Raw genomic sequence first — 16,603 nt, forward strand, 5'->3', positions numbered from 1 at the left:
TTAAACACGTCATGAATCAAATATCAATTAAATCAAACCCAATAGATAAATTGGAATTCTATAACTTTAGGTAAAAACCTTCTTCAAGTTATTAAAACCCTAATTTCTAAGAGGAGGCAAATGAATCTCTTCTCAAACTCACTCATTTAGGTCATGCATTAAGATCAAGAAGCTTAACTACTAAAGAATCTTGTAGATCTATCTTTGGTATCCTAGTCAATTCTCCATTTCTAAGAGTGATCAATTCATGAAAATAATATCCAATTGATACATCGACTTTTCAATTGAAATAAATAATTACAAAATCAAAGGAATAAGACAACTCAAGAGAAAGATCTAATTGTATAAAATTGGAATGAATCCATACACAATAAGTTAGGGTTATGAACACCTAGATAGCAAAGATATTTAGTTCCTACACATTGCAACTACGAAAGAAGAAATAGGGAAAGAAGATCTCAAACTATTCATAGATGAAAAGCAAGGAAACTCCTCTAACTTGAATCTTCAAATCTTGAAAATAAAGATGGAATTGATGTTTCTTCCTTGAATAATCCTTAACAAAACACTAGAAATTGAATTACTAAAGCTTTCTCTCTCTAAAAGTAATATAAAAGTTGAAATCCCCTAAAAATAAAACCTAAAAATCCTTAAATACTAAAGTAAAACAATGCCACACGGGCACCCACACAAGGGTGTGGTGAGGACTAAGTCTTTCGGAGCTTAAATTTTCTTTTGGGTCACATGGGAAGGTAACATGGGGGTGTAAGCTTCCCGTAAGGAATTCCAAGAATTTTGCACTTTTTGCCTATACTCACACGGGGGTGTAGGCTTCCCGTGTAAGTCTACCAAGTTTTTTTCCATATTGTGCAAGATCCACACTAGGGTGTAAGCTTCCCGTGTGAGTTTGCCAAGTTTTTGTGCACTTCAGATTCACTCCTTAAATTGACACAGGGGTGTGGCTTCCTGTGTCATGCCTGTGTGCACATTAAACCTTGACTAAACTGCTCTTCCTTTGCTTGACTCTCAAGCTTTTCGATTTAGCTTTACTCCTTGACAAGTATTATCCTTAGAATGCCTAAAAGAATTAAAAAGAAACCTAAACAAACAAATCAAACTCAATTAGAGGTGTGAATAAATACAAAATAAAGCTCAATAATAAGTGCTTTTAGCACTTATCAAATTCCTTCACACTTGAGCAATTTGTTTGTCCACGCGAGAATTGAATAGAATAAAAAACAAAAGAAATAATGAAATCTCTCTCTAACAAATAGATATTGAATAATTTAGAGGTTAATCATCCATATCACTGCAACCTAGAATCATTAGCTGAAATTCGATTCTCAAACAAAATACTAAAAACTAGAGAAATTTTATAATAGGAAGCAAAAAAAATTAAAGACTTGACATCTAAGTTTAGGAGAATGAGAATTCTTTCCAAACAACTCAAAAACTTTAAAGATTTCCCTTAAGCACAAAACAAATTCTTCATGAAGGCAATTACTTATATCTTTTTATTTTTCAAAGATTTAAGCATACTCAAAATTGTCATTCTAGCTTTTTGACGCGAGTGCAGACATAGGTGATGTCCCGGTTACTTAACTAGAGTCACAAATCCTCTACTCATATTCTCGAGTTTTCCTTAATTTATTTCTTTTTCATTTTGGACCCTTTTGAAAACAGCAAAATAGAGCAAAAAAAACTCTTAATATTGTATATTTTTCTTTTACTTATATTTTTTAGACATTGCAAAAGAAAAAGAAAGAAGCCAACTTCCTTTTTTAAAGATGGATCCGGAAGTCAACTTCCTTATTTGTGTATTTTAGTCTTTGATTTTATTATTTAACAGGCTATTCCCTATAAATACGATACTTTATATTTTATAAGTATCCATTACAGCATGTGAGGCCCCTTAAATCTAGCCAATTTTTATTAAGCCCAACCCATATTTGATTTGTAGCCTATTTAACTAATTGGTTGTGTACAAGGCTTAGTTAGTCTAGTTTAATTACAATTTATGCATTTAATACCAATCTTTAAGAGACAGCTAGTGCCATTAGAGCAGCAAGCAGGCTTGATTCACAGCCATCCCAGCCAGAAATTGTTAGAGTTCCTCTAGAATCACTCCCCTCAGTTCTTCAGTCACAGCATTCTTAAGGATCTCGACGTCTTACTTGTTAGCTCTTTTGTTGGCCATTTGTGATGAAGCTTCAACTTTGGTCACAAAAGCTTGATGTATTAGTCTTTCAAGGTATTCTAGCACTGGCTGGATCTTCAGTGAAATAGGTATCCTTTCTAGCCTACCACTCTCTTATCTTTTCCAACCCAAAGGAGAATCTATATGGCTTCAAAAAATAAAGTTAGTGCGATGCGTGAGATGTATGATGCACATGTAATGCACAAAGACAAATAAAAGGAAGAAGGTTAGCAAACACAAATATTATAGTTCATGGTGACTTTTCTCTCCTAGGATTTTGGGTCTAAGCTTTCTATCAATAGAGGATAGTAGGTCTGACATGCATGCCATAAACTCTTAAAGCAAGTTTAAAACAAACAAGACAATATTTTTCAATATAAGTATAAAACCTACTTTCGGGCTTAAGGCCTCACATCACATGTTTTAGTCCAAGACTTTCCAATTATGGGCTTAAATAATTATAAGGAGAAACATCTTAAATAGCAAGAATATGGGTTCCTAAGGGAGAATACTACTATCATTACCATGAGCTGAGTCTTAGGTAAGGATAAAAGGCTCCCATAAATAAAAAGTATCATTCCTTTGGACGTCCCCCACTCAACGATCCATGCAATGAAGGAAATTTATTTATTATTTATGAATGATAATTAGCCAATATTGTAATTTCAAGGTTCGAATGGAGCTAAAGAACTACTGACTAACCCCATTAGGGCTATAAGGACCAAAATGCAGCAATGCAAGAATCACTAATTAAATAATAAAATTAAAAATAAAGATGCACTGGAATAAACTTCTCCTATCCCTAGTGGAGTTGCCAGTATGGGCGGCGGTTTCGAGCATGCATCCAAGTGTTTCTAGTGATTACGACACTACAAAACTTTTCAACCTAATAGGAACATGCTAACTAATCAAAAGACTAGCGTGAAGATAGGAGTCACACCCGGGTAATTCTCTCGAATACTTGTACTAATTGAGTGACTTTTCTCGATTCCATAAGGAAGCTTCGCCACATCTAGAGATGGATCCAGAAGCCAACTTTCTTATTTTTGTATTCTTATATTAATTATTATTTAATGAGCTATTTTCTATAAATACAATAATTTATATTTTAACAAGCCAACAATACAACATGTGAGGTCCACTTAGGTCTTATGCCATTTTGATTAAGTCTAATCCCCATTTAAATCGTTAACCTAATTAGCTATTCAATTTTGCACAAATACTCATCTTAGTATAACCTAATTACAATTTATATATTTGATTACCAAGCCTTTTAACCTAAATGGACTACCTTTTAAAATGCCAAGACCCAATTGGGTGACCTTACTCTAATGTGATCCACTAATTAATTAAAACATGGAAAGAGCCTATTAAGTCTATATGGATTTTAATTTAAGCCCAATTTACTATCTTATTAACCTAATGGACTATAATTTTCATGTGAGGTCAAATTTTAAGGCCTAATGTCTGTATATCCAATTCTAATTAGGCAATTAGATGCTAATTATTTGGCATACATCCAAAATAAATAAAAAATAAAGCACGGGAAATTAAATCTAACTATATAACCCTCCTACAACTAAAGAAATCAAAGAAAAACAACTAATACTGAGTTATAGAGTATAGAAACTGCCAAAAGAGGACTATTAGCACTAATTCTTTTCAAATCAAAATTTTTATAAGCTCGATGCTGAGACATTTTAGTTGGTGGAATACTTTTGAGGGACTAATTCATGTTAAACCTATGGAAACAGCCTCGAGGATGGACCCTGAAGCCTTGGAAATCAAAAAACCACACTTTAGCAAAGCTGCCAGACTGACCTCGCGCTAGCTCAGGCTAAGCTAGCGCAACTAACCTTGCGCATGCTCAGGCTAAGCTAGAGCAACTAACCCCGAGCATGCTCAAGCTAAGCTTGTGCTAGCTCAAGCTTAGTCAACGTGCTTTCAAGCTAAGGCAGGGCCTCTTCAGTTTTATATCATGTCATTTCAAGATAAAAAATTTATCGAATGACATGGCACCATCCTGGCCCTCCAATCTCTAACCCTAAAACAAATCTTAACGCTTCATCTTAAACCGTAAAAACCTATATAAAAACATCTCTATCTTTCCCTTTTCTCTTTAACGTCTAATCTTTACACTGCACATATACACATGCATAAAAAACTCTAGCCCTTATTTTTCTATCTACACTCATTCTTTCCTTAAACATAAACACTAAAATAACCTAACTCCCTTCACTCTCAAAAGGATCTTAGGAAGTGTTTTCAAAGGTTTTACATTCTTTTTCTTTTATTTAAAAGCATCCTTTTGATTTTCATACTCAAACCCATCACTTGAGGGCCAAATCTAATTTTATTTGATATTTGTTGCATATTATGTATATTTTAATTTTATTCTTCATCACACTTTATTCTATTTCTTTTATTTTTATGATTTGGGGTGCAAAACCCATTTGTTTCCCTTTGTAAGTTGAACATGCTTGGGGTCAATATACACGCGCGGGTTCAACGTAGACCCTTTGGATTTAAGTTATTAATAATAAAATGCAGTCATTTTAGCACTGTTAGGTTTGTAGATGCTTGAACTCGCACGGGGCTTAGCCTGTACTCGAGTGAGTTCAACCTTAATAGCCTTATGCATTGTTATTTTTGGTTTTCTCTTGTCATTTTAGCAATTTAGGGCTTCTACAAGTCTGAACTCATGCAGGTTTATCCTGTACTAGTGCGGGTCGGGCTTTAATAGTTCTTATTTTGTTGTTTCTACTGATTTGGTCACCACTATATTTTTTTAGGGTCTTTGGAGGCTAACCTCATGCTAGCTCAGACTGACCTCGTGCCAACTCAGGCTCACCTTGCGCTAGCTCAGTCTAATTCAGCACTAGTTCAATTTGCTAAACCTTCTTTTAGTTAATTTGCATTAAATTTTAATTAATTATGTACTAAATTATTATGTTTTACTTCCGGCCATTTAATTTCCCTATAATTGTGTGCTTTATTTATTATTTGTTGCCTTTATTTATATTTATCTATTTTGAGGCTGTAAGGCCGTGGTCTATAATAATTTTCCCCTAAGCCCCCCGATCTCCCTAATCCTTTCTTTATACGCTTATCTTATTGCTTTCTAGGTTTCTCACTTCACATGATTAAAGAACTAAAATCAATCTAACATTTATGTGATCACCTCATATGTCAAATGTAAAATAAATTGAGCTTACTAATGTAAGCTCCACATGCTATGTTATGTGTTCATCTCCAATGCTAAGATAAAATAAATCTGACACTTAGACTTAGGTAATAAAACCAGATTCTGATTTGGTCACCTTTCACATGTAAAGATAATAAAATCTAAGGTGCTAAAGTACCTCTCGATTAAGAATAGAAAAGGCATTAATATGCCTCCTATCTAGGACTAGTTAAGGTACCAAAGCACCTCCCCCTTAGGCTAGTCTCTTGGGTTTCTCACCTCACATGATAATAAGATAAAAGAAAAGGTTGATGTGTAAAAGAATATAGGTAAAGATTAGGCTAAGACAATATTATTAAGATAAGCAAAGACTTGTCTGCTCTAGTGGAGGCTAGGCTTCACTGCCTAGGTGGATGTGGGTGCTTTCGTAAACCTTCTATCTATACCTAACTTTCTGAATCTAGAATCTTTGATTTTAGGGAGGGAGAAACTTAGGCTCTCCACGAGGGGTTCAAAGCTGTCATCTTCATTCCCAAATCTATCCTGATCTCATTGGGTGTCAACTCCATCTTTGATTAGTCTTAAGAGCTTTCAAAATCCCTTAGGGCACTCAACCGAATGGTCATTTTGAAACGGGCCTAGTACGGAGAGCGGACCCTGGTCCAATAATAATCTCGGTCGCTCATAGTGGCGACTCCACCAGGAACTGAAAGGTTGACTCTGAGGAGTGAATGAGTTTTTACCTTTCCTAACATTTTTGACTTAGCCTTGCATTAAATTTGAATTTGAACTAAGGAAGGCCCTATATTCCAAGTGGCTTCGGTATAAGGGATATCCATGTTCCACTCGAACAGGAGACAACTTACATTGATGATGATCACCCTTGACTCGTACCAAGGATGCTATAAACTCATCGTGTTGAGTAGTGACAACATAATTCCCCACTAAAACTGAAAAAGGAATAAGTTTCTCCGAAGTATAAAAAGAGTACTCCTCGTAAGGGGAAACTCAGCCTTATTATCCTAGCCAAAGCTCATGTAATGAAATATAGTTCCTTCCTATAGGATTTACCATATCATATACTTGCACGATAGCTGGAATATTGATGGGAGACCTCGGGATTAGCCTAAATGCCCACCTGCTCAATCAAGAATCTCTAGTTTCGGTATGACCCTAAATTGACACCTTCAATGGGTAAAACCTGAGGAGACTTATTAGAAAATGGGTGAGCATACGGCTAATCCTCAGATTCTATATCAACATCCCAAGTCTTCCGATGTGTAAACATGAAAGTATTTTAAAATAATCGACCCATTCCCCACTAATCAATATAGGGCTTACCCGGCTCCTTGTTGAGTACCGATGAATCGGTCGTCTATTTTAAGGAAAGTCATGCTTGCACATTAGAAGAAAGAGAGCAGACGTGAAAGCCCCCCATCTGCAATCACCTTAGAACCCAAAAACCTAGGGAAGAACGAGATCGTGCCATAAACTTCAAAGTAAGGGAGTTTTGCATGTAAAAATTGATAAAAAAATTTATTCTCTTATTAAATCCTATCATATGCTTCTAGTTTTTGTATATCTTGACTAACTCCCTTCTTTGTTTAATGTTTCTTTCCTTTTGCATACCATGCATATATGCATTTGCATTAACATTCCATGCACACCTTTTTAATCCCTTATGGTTGCAGTCACATCATCATTACTTGGGTTAGAAGAGAAGAGTGACCCATACGCGAATAAATAGAAATGGCGGGGAGTAGTTCTACTATTTTGCAAACACCATAAGCTAAGATGGCTGCCATTATAGAGTAGAAAAAAGATCCAATGAAAAAAGTCAAGCAACAGCTAGATCTCTTAAAATTAGTCATGGTTACAAGAAATGCAACCATCAGTAGTGTTTTTCCAACCGATGCCGACAATGCCAACAACGATGGACAACAACACATTACTTTGGATTTCACTACTCCTATTGTGGAAAAGGATAGAGGAAATGGCAGTAATCCTAATCCTAATGAACGTGTCGATGGTGATGCTAAGGGGCAAGTCCTTCTAGCATCATTGCTAAGTCCTACCAACGCGTCTCCTGCATCTTCAATAGAAAACTCTAAGCTGAAGAAGGTTAGAAGGTCGCTAGATATATTGCAAAAACTGCTCAAGTTGAAAGAATGAGAAGCCATGAATACATTGATGAGTCGTGCTAACCACCTCCAAAGGAAAAGTGAATTTCCTAGACTTGCCAAAATTAGATGGGTCTGGCAATCCTCAAGCTTTGATAAATGCATACTAGGTCGGCATGTCTACTTGTTCCAACCTGACTAGGCAACAAATAGTCCAGTACTTCAGTCTCTATTTAGCTAGAGCTACGGCGTGCTGGTACTGGCAATTGGATGAGAAGGTTAAGAAAGATTGGAAAAATATGGTTGAGAGATTCATGGGCCAATATGGGTATAACATCGAGGTTGAAGTGAGCACATGAGACTTGGAAGCTACCTGACAGTCTCTTTGGCGAAATTGCATCTGACTACATCTTGTGATTCTGCACTATGGTGGCAAAGATGACCACCCGTCCAATAGAAAAGGATCAAGTGTGCTTTGCCATCAAAGGTCTGCTATCTCACCTATCCTATAAAACTTTTTTAAGGATTTAAGGGATTATGCTACTAATGTTGAAGAGACTGAGCTCAAAAAGAACTCCTACAGAAGAAGCAGTATAAAAAATCGTGGCCCGAAAGAAATGAACGCCCTGTACATGACGTTTAGTATAACCTATTTGCCCTTATGAACTAAGAAGGGGGGGTTAACTTGGTGAATAGAGAAAGGATAGTAAGTTAAAAGTTTGGTTAAGCAAGAATGAGTAGAGAGTAAGGAGAATAGCACACAAGGAATTATAGTGGTTTGGGTGTTAACAAATCCTATGTCCACTCCCCAATTCATAATTGGATATTTACTATACTAGTATCTTTACACTTGGAGTTTTTCAAACTCATTCCCAACTTTGTGTTTTAGGGCTCATACTAAACCTTACAAATTGTGTTTCTTAGGCTCACACATAATCTTTATAAGATTTTTCCTAGGCTAACCTTAAATCTTAACCCAAATATTTTGGCTAACACTCAAACCTAATAAGAGCATTCGAGCTCTTTCAACAACGAGAAATATTAATTGCAAGAAAGAAAGAATTAAAAGCGCAATAATGTGGGCTTAAGAGTTTATTGATCAACTTTAAATGACCTTTTGATATTATTTTTATAGCCTAAAGACCTTAAAGATCTGTTATGAGTACATCCTTAAAAGTACACATAATTTAGCTTTAAGACAGTGCATTAAATGCACTTGTCAAGATATAAATCATGGTTGTGATTCTTGCCTCACAATCACAATTCTTGAAATGCCTCCAACGGGTATCTAACGTGGCAACATGGTATTGGCGGCTTTATAATAATGACCATTGGAGGTTTCTAATGGTTATTTCAGTCTTCAATTTTCATAATCGGGCCCTCTTAAGGTGCAATCACGATTTCAAGCTTTTTAAGGCTAGAGATTTCTACCTTCAAACCTCCAATTTTTGCAGTCGCACCATGTAGGGTGCGATCGTGATTTTAGGTAATTGTAGACTTAGAGTTGCTGCCACCAAAATATTGATTTTTTCAGTCGCACATATGAATTAAAGCACATCTAATTCTAAGCAAAGAAAAAAACATAATTTTCAAAAAGAAAAGGAAATTATGTAATTGATATGCGTAAAATACATACATCTAAATGGGGTTTTTAAGATTGATTTTATGTATATTTGGATGTGAATTGGTCCCAACACTCACCCTATGTGTCTGTTTGTGTGCATTAGGTCCAAAAGAAGGCAAAGTATGATAAAGGGAAGAATTGGAGCATAATTGGATGTCAAAGCTACTGAAACAAGCTAAGTATGCCAATGAGAAAGGTCAACACAGCCGTGTTGGATTCAACACTGGTCGTGTTCCCAACACAGCCACCAACATGGCCGTGTTGGATGCAACAAACATCAAAGAAAAAAAGGTTTTTAGGGAGCATGGCCACAGAGAGTAACACGGGCATCAACACCAGAACGTGTTGGGAACACAGGCATCAACACCAGAACGTGTTGGGAACACGAGCAGCAACACGACCATGTTCATGGCAGCTGGTCAAATTCATTTAAAAAGAAAGAAAAGAGAAAAAAGGAGGCAGCTAGGGTTAGAACGTCCAAAACTCATCTTTTTCTCTGTCTAAGGGTTTTTTGAGCTGAAACTAAGAGAAAAGGAGACTTGGATCAAGGTTTCACTTGGATTCTCTTCGAAGATCAAAGATTGGCGAGGATTGTCGATTGGTTTCAATCCGAGTAAGAGGAACAAGAATCGATCCAAAATTGGGCACGAGGAATTGGAGCTATTCACTCTCATCCAAGGGTGTATTCGGGTTCCTCTACCTTTACTTATTTTTTGTAATTGAATTCTTATTGGTTGTGATTATGAACATGATTAGCTAAACTTATTAACCCATTGGGGTTCTTTATCTAGGGATTTTTGTACTTCAATTTTGAATTGAATGTATTGATTGTCAATATTGGTTTGCAATGGAAGTATTTATTGATTTGTTCTTCATATCTTGTTGAATGATTTTTTGAAATTTGAATGATCTTGAGAAAGACGTTTAGGTTTGGATTGTCCTTTGCAACCTAGAATTGAATTCGCCTAGAGATAAGGTGTTCGTTCTACCGGATTGAGAATTAACAACTCTTAATAGTGTTAAATGGTACATAATGCTAATTTGGGAAATTAGAGTTAGGAAGAGATTTCAGCCTAATTAATCTAAGTTAAGATGTTAGTGTCTTTAAGAAAGGCATTAATTGTGTAGAGATTTTCCCACAGAAATTGGATTCAATCAATCAATTCCACCCTTAGTTTCCATTCCTTAGAGACAAGAATTCCCAAAGGGTTATTCTTTTACTTGAATTAATCATTCCCTAGTATACGTAGTTCGACAACAATTAGAGTAGCTATTAGTTAATTTAGAAATTATTCATCAACACCATTTATTTTCTATGATTAGATAACAGAGAAGATTGAGTAGATTTAGGTTCACACATTCTTTGGGGAATATGACACTTGGTACTCGCCGTTAGCTATACTCCACTGATAGGTACACTGCCTTAGATTGTAGCTAACACAGATAGCACACATCAAGTTTTTGACGCTGTTGCCGGGGAACGGTTTTTGTGAACTAAATTGAAATTTTAATATTTGTTAGTCTAGTCATTTCTCTTTTGTTCATAATTTATTTTCTGTGTATAGTTTTGTTCTTATCCCATTTGTTAGTGTTGTTGTTCTTTATTGTGCTCAAGTAGTTTATGACCAGGAGCTCTAATCCTAATCTTACAGAGCCTTTATCTGAACCCGAGCGCTCTCTTAGATTGCTAAGGAGGCGTATGCAGGCAGTAGAGGAGGAGATTGAAGCAAAGATTCCTGTTCGTGAAACTAGTGAGATGGAGAACCACAATGCAAATTGAGGTAATGATGAAAGGACCATGTACGAGTTTGCTAGGCCCTCTCTAGCAGGGACGCAAACTGGGATAGTGAGGCCTCCCGTGGCGGCCAATAATTTTGAAATAAAGCCGAATGTAATCCAGATGATCTAGAATACGGTGCAATTTGGAGGATTGGCGAGCGAAGATCCGAACGAGCATATCGCCAACTTTTTGGAAATATGTGATACCTTTAAGATTAATGGAACAACTGATGATGCCATACGGTTGAGGCTGTTTCCTTTTTCCTTGAGGGATAAAGTGAAAAGATGGCTGCAGTCCTTGCCACCGAAAACGATCACTACTTGGACTTCTTTGGCTGAAAAGTTTTTGAATAAGTATTTTCCTCCTGCTAAGACTGCTCAAATGCGAAATAACATATCTTCTTTTGTGCAGGGTGAAGGAGAATCGATGTACGAAGCCTGGGAGCGCTTCAAGGACTTATTAAGGTGTTGCCCACACCATGGTCTTCCTTTTTGGATGCAAGTGCAGACATTCTATAGTGGCATGAATACAACCACTAGACAAATGGTAGATGCAGCTGCAGGGGGAGCTATCAATAGCAAAACACCTGAGCAAGCCCAGGATTTGATAGAAGAGATGGCCACCAACACTTATCAGTGGCAAACTCCACGGGCTAGAGGTCCAAAGCCCGTTGTATATCGGGCTGAGGCAGATCCTACAGCAGCCTTGGTGGCACAAGTAGAGCTACTTTCTAAAAAGATAGAACAACTTCAGATGCCGGTCCAAGCAGTTCAGCCCGGATGTGAATTCTGTGGTGGACCGCATTACAGTGCCAATTGTAAAGCAGGAGGTATGTTTGCATCTTCTATACCTACTAATGTTTCTAACGTTGAGCATGTTGTTTATGCAGGTAGGCAGCATAATGATCCCTACAGCAATACATACAACCCAGGGTGGAGGAATCATCCTAATTTTGGATGGAGGAATTCCAATAACCAAGGTCCACCAGGATATCAGAGGTTGCATCTGCAGCAACATGCATTTTGTTCCCCATTAACCAGGAGGTAGTCAAGAGAAGAAACCTAACTTGGAAGAGTTGATGACGAAGTTCATTGCAACTTCAGAGAACAGATTTCAATAAACGGACACTGCCATTCGGAATCAATAAGCTTCAATTCAGAACTTAGAAACTCAAATTAGGCAGTTGTCTTGGATGATGGCTGAGAGGCAGCCAGGCACGCTTCTAAGTAACATAGAGTCTAATCCAAGGGAGCATGCCAAAGCAATTACTTTGAGATCAGGTAAGGAACTTCCTAGTCCATCTAAGCCTTTCACTAATGATGATTCTGATGTGCAGGTGGATGAGTCGAAAAAGAAAGACAAGCTTGAGGAGAAAGAAAAGGGAGCAGTTGAAGAGAAGGAGGATTTGAAGAAGATCCCCTCGAGGCCATACCAACCTCCCATTCCATATTCTGCAAAACTCAAGCAGGATAAAGTTGATCAGCAATTCGGTAAATTTTTAGATCTTTTTAAACAATTGCGGATTAACTTGCCTTTTGTTGAAGCTATTTCGCAGATGCCAAAGTATGCGAAGTTTTTAAAAGAAATTCTAAGCAACAAGAGGAAGTTAGAGGATTTGGGATTGGTGACCTTGAATGCAGAATGCTCAGCAGTGTTTTAGAGCAAGATTCCAGTCAAACGACGCGATCCAGGGAGTTTTACTATACCTTGTTTGATTGAGGATAAATTGAAATTGCTAGCATTAGCTGATTTGGGGGCTAGCATCAATTTGATGCCTAGTTCATTGTTTGAGGAGTTAGGACTAAGCACTTCTAAGCTAACTCCTACCAGGATGAGTATACAACTAGCGACAGGCTCTAAGTACCCGAAAGGGATTATAGAGGATGTGCTAGTTAAAGTTAACAAATTTATATTTCCTGTGGATTTTGTTGTCATGGATATGAATGGTGAGGGTGATGTCCCATTGATCCTAGGTAGACCATTTTTAGCTACATCTAAAGCTTTGATAGATGTTAGTAGCGGAAAGCTGGAACTTAGGGTAGATGATGAGAGCATTACATTTGATTTGACTAAATCCTTGAGATACCCATATGAGCATGATGGTACTGTCTGTTCGATTGATTTTATCAATGATATTGTGGAATCTTAATTGCAGGAAATAATGATTGATGATCCTTTGCAAGTGGCAATGCAAGAAAATGAGGATAATTTATCCAATGAATAAGTGTTGGAGCAGCTAGAGCACTTATTAGCTGCTGATGTTGATGATGAAAAGACTGATGGTTTTGTTGATCTTGACAGGTCAGGAGTAATGAAGCTGAAGCCTTCTTTGGAGGACCCGCCTGTTCTTGAGTTGAAAGAGTTGCCAGCGCACTTAATGTATGCCTACCTAGATGAAGCAAAGTACTTACCGGTTATTATTTCCGCTCCACACCTGAGGAGAGGGAGATGGTGCTGTGTATTTTGAGAAGTTATTCAAAGGCATTTGCGTATAAGATGGCTGACATACCAGGAATAAACTTGAGTTACTGCCTTCATAAGATTTTGATGGAGGATGAGTTCAAACTGGTGGTGCAGTCACAAAGGCGGTTGAACCCTCATATGAAAGAGGTGGTTAAAAAAGAGGTAATTAAACTTCTTGATACAGGTTTAATTTGCCCTATTTCTGACAGTGCTTGGGTGAGTCCTGTGCAGGTGGTTCCAAAGAAAGGGGGCATGACGGTGGTGAAAAATGAAAAGGAGGAGCTGATCCCTACACGAACGGTAACGGGCTTTCGGGTTTGCATAGACTACCGACGCTTGAATGACGCAACCCGAAAGGACCACTTTCCCCTTCCTTTTATCGATCAAATGCTTGAGAGGCTTTCAGGCCATAAGTATTATTGTTTCCTTGACGGGTTTTCTGGTTATTTTCAGATTCCCATAGCACTAGAAGACTAAGAGAAGACGACATTCACTTGTCCTTATGGCACTTTTGCCTATATGAGGATGCCGTTTGGCTTGTGTAATGCGCCTGCGACCTTTCAGCGGTGTATGATGGCCATTTTCCATGACATGATAGAGGAGTCGATGGAGGTCTTCATGGATGACTTCTCTGTATTCGGTAACTCTTTTTCCCATTGTTTGCAAAATTTGGAAAGGATGTTAGCTAGGTGTATTGAAGCTAATCTTGTGTTGAATTGGGAAAAATGTCATTTTATGGTCCAAGAGGGTATAGTCTTAGGACATAAAGTGTCAGATGCAGGATTGGAAGTAGATAGAGCTAAAGTAGAAGTTATAAGTAAACTACCTCCCCCTACTTCGGTTAGGGCTGTTAGAAGTTTCTTAGGGAATGCAGGGTTCTATAGAAGGTTCATTAAGGACTTTTCTAAGATTGCTAGGCCTTTAACTCAATTGCTAGTAAAAGATATACCTTTTGAATTTGATGATGATTGTTTAAAAGCTTTTGAGTTATTAAAGGAAAAACTAACCACGGCTCCCATCGTGGTTTCTCCTGATTTGGAGCTGCCCTTTGAGCTCATGTGCGATGCTAGTGATTTTGCAGTTGGAGCTATTTTAGGCCAACGAAAGAAGAAAAAATTCCAGCCTATTTACTACGCTAGCAAGACACTTACGAATGCCCAAGAACACTATACAACCACAGAGAAGGAGCTCCTAGCTGTCGTGTTCGCTTTTGACAAATTATGTTCCTACCTTGTGCTGTCAAAGACAATTGTTTACACGGATCATTCTACTTTAAGGTATTTATTTTCAAAGCATGATTCTAAGCCAAGATTGATTCGTTGGGTTCTTCTGTTACAGGAATTTGACTTGGAAATTAAGGACAAACGAGGAGCTGAAAATCTTGCAGCAGACCATCTTTCTCGATTAGAGAACCCACACTTGGAGGAGCTTAATGAGAAAAAGATCGATGACTTCTTTCCGGATGAGCACCTATGCTCAATGCAGGTGGCAAATGCTATTCCTTGGTTTTCTGATTATGCAAATTATTTGGCTGCAAGGGTACTCCCAAAGGGTATGGCCGGACGAAAGAAGAAATTCTTTCTTGACTTGAAGTATTACATTTGGGACAACCCCTTCTTGTTTAGAATTTGTGCAGATCAAATTATTAGGAGGTGTGTATATGGGGAGGAGATCATTCAAATTCTCAAGCATTGTCATGAGGGACCGGTTGGTGGACACCAAGCCGCAAACCATACGGCCAGGAAGGTTATGGATGCTGATTTTTATTGGCCGACTATCTTCCAAGATGCACGAGCATATGTCCAGGTTTGTGATGCATGCCAACGGTCAGGTAATATTTCTGCCCGAGATGAAATGCCCCAACATAGTATACAAGTGTTGGAAATTTTTGATGTTTGGGGCATTGATTTTATGGGTCCTTTTCCTTCTTCGTATGGATGCAAGTATATAATGGTGGCTGTTGAATATTTTTCTAAATGGCCTGAGCACAAGCCTTGCCTACTAATGATGCTAGGGTAGTTGTGAGGTTCCTTAGGAGACTATTCTCTAGGTTTGGAACACCTCGAGCATTAATTAGTGATAGGGGAACCCATTTCTGTAATTCTCAACTTGAGAAAGTGCTTAAAAGATATGGAGTATCTCAACGATTCTCCATGCCTTATCACCCACAAACGAGTGGGCAAGTAGAGGTTACTAATAGGGGGCTTAAGCGCATTTTAGAGAAGACTGTAGGAGCCAATAGGAAAGATTGGACTACAAAGCTAGATGATGCTTTATGGGCATTTAGAACTACCTATAGGACTTCTACAGGGTTCACTCCCTTTAGGCTTGTGTATGGAAAAGGTTGTCATTTACCTGTGGAGCTAGAATATAAAGCGTTATGGGCACTTAAATCGTTTAACTTTGATTTGGATAGCGCAGGTAGACAAAGGCAGTGGCAAATAAATGAGCTAGAGGAGTGGCGTCAACAAGCCTATGAAAATTCAACAATCTACAAGGCGAAGACCAAACAATGGCATGACAAGCGATTGAAAAATTTGAAGGAATTTAACGTAGGAGATAGTGTGTTGTTATTTAACTCTTGTGTCTGTTTATTTCCAGGGAAGCTGAAGAGTCGTTGGTCGGGGCCATTTATAGTGACGCAAGTCTTCCCTTATGGTGCGGTTGAAGTGCATCATCCGGAAAAGGGAAAGTTCAAGGTTAATGGGCAGAGGTTGAAGCATTACCTTGGAGGGTCACTGGATGTGGTGGAGCGTGTGAATTGGGCGCTCCATTTTTTATTCAAAGAAAAGAATAAAGTCTAGCTTATGACTTTAAAGAAGCTTGTTTCTTTTATTTTCATTTTAATTCTTTAGTTTTCATTTTTTTTTCTTTCCATTTTGGGTATTAATTTTTGTTTGAATTATGTGAACTTAGGTGATTAGGTTTTACAGTTGGTTTTTGCTCCTGCATGTGACACTACTTCCGACCCTCAAAGAGCAGCCACTCCTCTACCACAGACTAGCCAGCGCCTTGATATACCTGATGATGCACCTCTTTTCACTCCGGAGCCATAGTTAGGGCAGTATTAGTTCTTTTCCCTTTTGCATTTCTTATATTTTTTACACTGAGGACAATGTGTCCTTCAAGTGTGGGGTGGGTGATATTTATCCCATCATAGTTATTTGTTTATTCTTTGTTTATTCTTTGTAAAAGTTTAAAAAAATTTCACTTTGTTTCGATGCTCTTACTGTTG

At 37.8% G+C, this 16,603-nt stretch overlaps 1 non-coding gene and 1 pseudogene across 1 annotated transcript; one reads left to right on the forward strand and one right to left on the reverse strand.

Annotated features, from left to right (window-relative positions):
* Positions 1–11,284: 11,284 nt before the first annotated feature.
* On the reverse strand, positions 11,285–11,390 carry LOC112535578. The gene has a single exon (XR_003079674.1). It is a non-coding gene; the product is annotated as a small nucleolar RNA R71 (small nucleolar RNA).
* Positions 11,287–16,292, forward strand: LOC125370946 (annotated as a pseudogene).
* Positions 16,293–16,603: the final 311 nt, after the last annotated feature.

This window comes from Ricinus communis, chromosome 8, assembly GCF_019578655.1.
Source record: "Ricinus communis isolate WT05 ecotype wild-type chromosome 8, ASM1957865v1, whole genome shotgun sequence".
Taxonomy (NCBI): Eukaryota; Viridiplantae; Streptophyta; class Magnoliopsida; order Malpighiales; family Euphorbiaceae; genus Ricinus; species Ricinus communis.